Source organism: Macrobrachium rosenbergii, chromosome 7 (assembly GCF_040412425.1).
Source record: "Macrobrachium rosenbergii isolate ZJJX-2024 chromosome 7, ASM4041242v1, whole genome shotgun sequence".
NCBI classification, from domain to species: domain Eukaryota; kingdom Metazoa; phylum Arthropoda; class Malacostraca; order Decapoda; family Palaemonidae; genus Macrobrachium; species Macrobrachium rosenbergii.
In genome coordinates, this window is record NC_089747.1 from 685,001 (window position 1) to 690,609 (window position 5,609).

General features: G+C 34.6%; 1 protein-coding gene across 1 annotated transcript in view; it reads right to left on the minus strand.

Annotated features, from left to right (window-relative positions):
- LOC136839968 (rho-associated protein kinase 1-like) overlaps positions 1 to 5,341 on the minus strand; it is a 15,322-nt gene extending 9,981 nt beyond the window's left edge. Inside the window, exon 1 of the mRNA XM_067106237.1 lies at positions 5,028 to 5,341. The gene's annotated coding sequence lies outside the window, so the exon portion shown is untranslated. The remainder of the gene's footprint in view (positions 1 to 5,027) is intronic.
- Positions 5,342 to 5,609: the final 268 nt, after the last annotated feature.

Consider the following 5,609-nt stretch of genomic DNA (forward strand, 5'->3'; position numbering starts at 1 on the left):
TCTAAGTCTGAAAGTCAAAGTCTGAAATCCCGAAAATCTGAGTCTTGAAGTCTGTAAGTCGGAAAGTCTAGACGCTCGAAAGTCGGGAAGTCAGGAAATCTGAAAGTCTGGAAAACTAAAAGTCTAAAAGTCCAAAAGTCTAAAAGTCTAAAAGCCTAAAAGCCTAAAAGCCTAAAAGTCCAAAAGCCTAAAAGCCTAAAAGTCCAAAAGTCTAAAAGTCCAAAAATCCAAAAGTCTAAAAGTTCAAAAGTCTAAAAGTTCAAAAGTCTAAAAGTCTAAAAGTCCAAAAGTCCAAAAGTCCAAAAGTCCAAAAGTTCAAAAGTCTAAAAGTTCAAAAGTCTAAAAGTTCAAAAGTCCAAAAGTTCAAAAGTCCAAAAGTCTGAAAGCAAAGCCTGGAAATCTGGAAGTCTAAAAAGAAGGACGAACCATTACGGAAAAACAAGAAGAGGAAAAAACTCGAAAGGAATATAACTATTGAAGGAGGCAAACAAGCGTCTGGGAAAAAAGTGCCTTTTAATTAAAGTAGTTGCTAAACAAGAGAGCGAATAAAACTGGACGTCCTTTTGATGGAAGGGGGTAGTTAAACAAGAGAGCGAATAAACTGGACGAGGAGGGGAGGCGGAGGTGTATGGGTGGAGGGGAAGGAAGGGGGGGTATGGGGATCCTGCCAAAAAGGGGAACAGAAGGAATAGAAGTCCTTAATTAGATATAGAGGAAAGGAGAGAGCTGTTAAACAATAGTCTATTTGCTTGTTATTAAACAGTTAAAAAACACTTATATGAAATAAAGCATTTATTATTATTAATTATTATTATTAATTAAACAAGAAAGCGAATAAAACTGAGGTAGTTAAACAAGAGAGCGAATATTAATTATTATTATTAAACAAGAGAGCGAATATTAAACAAGAAAGTCCGGTATGTCAATAAAACTGATAGTTAAACAAAGCGAATAAAACTGAGTAGCCAAAATGAGGTAACATTATTAAACAGAAAAATAAAACTGACGGTTTAAACAAAAAGCCTAAATATTTAAACAAGAGAGCTTAAAACCAAGAGAGCCCAATAAAACTGAGGTAAAACAAGAAAGAATTGCTTTTAAACAAGAGAGCGAAAAACTTTAAACATGAAATTAATTAAACAAGAAAGCGAATAAAACTAATTAAACAAGCTAAACTGAGGTAATTAAACAAATCCAAGGACAAAGGTAAAACTGGGTAGGGCGGCAAAACTGAGGTAGTTAAACAAGAGAGCGAATAAAACTGAGGTAGTTAAACAAGAGAGCGAATAAAACTGAGGTAGTTAAACAAGAAAGGACATTGAAAAACAAGTAGCTGGAGTTGGAGAATTAAACAAGAAACAAAAAAAGCTGGACAGTAAGATTGTTAAACAAGGAAGGGAACGTAGTTAGAATGGAGAGAAAAAACTAAGTTAAACAAGAGAGCGAATTTAAAAAAGAAATAAAACTGGGTGCAGCTAAAACTGGGTAATTAAACAGACGCTGCAAACAAGCCCTAATTAAACAAGAAAGGAATAAAACTGAGGTAGTTAAACAAGAAAGCATCTGAGGTAGTTAAACTCTGAAACAAGTAAAACTGAGGTAGTTAAACAAGAGAGGAGGTTAAAACGCTGAGGTAAAAACTTCTATATGATAAATGTAAAAGCAAAACTAATATAATTAAAAAGAAAGCTGAGGTAATTAAACAAGAAAGCGAATAAAACTAAAACAAGAAAGCAAATAAAACTGAGGTAATTAAACAAGAAAGCGAATAAAACTGAGGTAATTAAACAAGAAAGCGAATAAAACTGAGGTAATTAAACAAGAAAGCGAATAAAACTGAGGTAATTAAACAAGAAAGCGAATAAAACTGAGGTAATTAAACAAGAAAGCGAATAAAAAACAAGAGAGCGAGGTAAAACTGAAACAAGAAAGCAAATAAAACTGAATAAAACTGAGGTAATTAAACAAGAAAGCAAAAAAACTGAATATAAAGAAAGCTAAAACTGGTAATTAAACAAGAAAGCGAATAAAACTGAGGTAACCAAACAAGACACCTTACACCATACCCTCGACTCTCAATTAAATTTAAACCACAGAGGAAAGAAAGTCGAGAGGAATTAAGATTCTCTGGAACAATTCCTAAATCCAGTGGTTCCTGCCTTAGCAAAGAGACGTTGGGTAAGTCTTTAAGTTGATTTAAAGTTAAAAGTCCAACTTTGAGTTTAAAGTTAAACTTCAATATTACTTTTTTTTTAAGAAGTGCTGAGGTGAGTCTTGTAAATTTAATTTTTTAAAGATTCTTTTAGTTTTAAGGGATAATTTAACAGTTTTCCGGATTAATTTAATGGAAAACATTGGAAGCTTTCTATAAACATTTGATATTCAAAGAGCGACAACAACTCGTTCCCATATACCACACAAAGAATGGGAATCCCACACAAAACTTTCATAATTTCCCACACAGAACCGTCGTAGAATCTAGTCTAGAGGTAATAATACCCCTTTAAGAAAGTAAAACTCAAATACACAGCCAAATATAGGCCTAAAATCCATTGTAAATTATATATGGTCCTAAAAATTACTCAAATATAGGCCTAAAACCCGTTATAATGATATATAGGCCTAAAATTACTCAGATTTGATATCAGAAGCACCAATGCAACATTATCAATGGTGCATCAGAATATTTGCAACATTGCATCACATTTCAACCTAATAATGAACCATAAAAAGATAGGCCTACACTTAAGAGCAATGTCAGCTGTACGATACAATAGACCCTATACATTTGTTTTAATAATCGACGAGACATTCAGTTTAACTCAGGGCCTATCATCACAAAATCCTCGTTCTAAGTCAGCTTATGTCTATCAGTAAGTAACTCGCTTTATTTTAATACAAAAACGCCATCCAAACTCGACAGAAGTTCTCGCTATGAGTCTAATTCCCCAAGTCGTTTCGAGAAACCTATGACTATGCGTATCATTATATCTCCATTTCATTAGTATTGTAATGATGATATCGTCATTATGCAGGTAGGAGGGAGATGATAATGCATACAATGTTAAATGGGACGTATAAGGCGCATCCAATGACGCAGTTTCCAGTTCGCTGAGACGAAACAAATGACAAACAACAGTTAGGTCTAAAGTTTACACTCCCAAACAGCTCCTGTAATTGATGTCTGATTTACAGATATAATATTTAAGAACTAATGTAATGAATTCGAAACGTCATTCACAATTCGTTTTACGTTATTTTGTATACTAAACAGTGCTTGACATCAAAGCTACACAGAGTGACAGTTCCCAGTTGTACTCTGGTGAAAAAGACAAACAACAGTTGGGTCTAAAATTTACACTCCCGAACGGCTGCTGTAAACAATGCCTGATTTTACCGATACAACATTTAATAACTACTGTATCGAATCTGAAATGGCATTCGCACTTCGTCCTACATCGCTCTGTATAATAAATTATATTTAATATCGAAGCAATGCAGAACCATAAGCCTACATTTCTTCATAACGCCAACTGAACGTGAAATTTTGTTTCGTCTGTTGCTTAATGTAATTTTTTTACTAAACAATATAGAAATGGGTGCATACAATGCGATGCAGTTGAGATAATTTCAGACAATTACCGAGATAATGAGAAATTCACCGTCTTTTGTCTATATCCTTAATTTAAACCCCCTAAAGGGGTTGGTATTAAATATGGAGGAAGCTCCGCGGGACGCCGTGTGTAGTACCAGCCCCATGGGTGGGGGGGGGAGGGTTAAAGTAAAAATATAGACAAAAGACAGCGAATTTCTCATCACCTCGGTAATTTTCTGAGAATATCTCACCTACACAGCATTATATGCACTATTTTCTATATTGTTTAGACAAAAAATTACATTAATAAACGATATCTCGTGCAGCATTCTCCTTTACATTTACCCTAGCGCGTTTGCTACGGTAACCAACAATTGTTAAACTATTTACCTGACCAATACAATTAACAATATCCATTCCGTAAATGATTCTAAATCCAAAAATAATTTTACGACCAGATTTATTTTCAAACAGCTTTAGATACTTGCAATATAGCAGCCCACATCTTGTAGGTCTAGGGTTAGTCCAGCAATCATAATGACCTTTTTACATAATATAATTCATTGGGTGGTCGAGTCCTGAGGTCCACATCATAAAAAAGGCCAGTTCAAACGTTACTTTACGTCCAGTTCTTATATTTGAATAGATTAGTTACTTGCAATGTGGCAGCTTACATCCTATAGGTCTAGGCTTAGTCTAGCATTCATTATGTCCATTCTACGTAATAAAATACGTTGGCTTGCAGAATCCTGAGGTCCACATCACGCCTCCTATTCCCTTTTTCACCTTAGCACACTTACCAACCCAGAACAAGAGTTCGTGCTGGCATAAGGCTTAAATATAACCCAAGCAATGCCATTGCAGTACACATAAGCATCTCTAGGCCTATGCAAGCTGACATGAGCCAGATTTCGAGCAAAGTAGATTTAGGGAGTTTTAGGACGAGAAAACAAATATAGACAAATAATAAAACAAATAAAGACAAAACAATAAAACAAGTACAGACAAACAATGAGAAAATAAGCTGTTGTTTAAAATGATTTAAAACGAATATATGTATTTTAAAATCGAACTCATGATGAACCGTCACCATCCTCAACACAATCAAAACCAAACAATTCCCTCTAAACTGTAGGCTACCTGAAGGGATCACATGGTGTGAATTCCTATATATAACTGGATAAAAATCCTTATATACCTATTAATCCTACTTTGATAAATCCTACGACTCCTATAGGCTAAGACATGATTAAAAACATGATTGATAAAGTATCCTTACCTACAATTTCTCTAAAATGTACCAAAGGGGTTACATGGTGTAAATCCCCACACACAACAGTAGAAAAATCCATGTGTTACCTATTAATCCTGCTTTAATAAATCCTAAGACACCTACAGGCTAAAATATGATTAATAAATAAAGCATCCTTACCTTATTTGATTCAGCAGACCACGAAATCTTCAATGTAGGTCTAGGCTTAAGCAATGGCTCCGGTGCTATGACGATATAGGCTTAGGCTACTCTTTCTCCTTCAGTAACACAAAGGCCTAGATTACACACGCCTCACGTGACCCAATATTATTCAGGGAAGCAACAGGAGTCCTTTAGGTGGGCCAGATTTGGGGAAAATTCCGAAAATCCGATAAAATGTCACACTTAAAAAGAAGCTTCCTTCCGGGTCAGGCGACGGTCGTCAAGTGGTGCAGTTTTTGTCCTGTAGGTGTTGAACAAGCCTTAGGCTAATGGCCTGTTTTTATATATATTTTTTGTTTGTTTTGTGTTTATTTAATGGTATTCTGACGGTGTACGATATTTTTTTATAATTATTATTATTTTTGGTAGAGGGTACGAGTTATAGGCATTTAATATTAACTAAAAAGGAGCCCTTGTTGAGTCAAGTTGGCCTAGCAATTTTGGAACAGTTCAATTTATGTCTGTCATATTGCTCATCATACTTAAACAATATTTCATTATATTAATCAACGTACGGTAGATAAACTTGTTAATTTATCT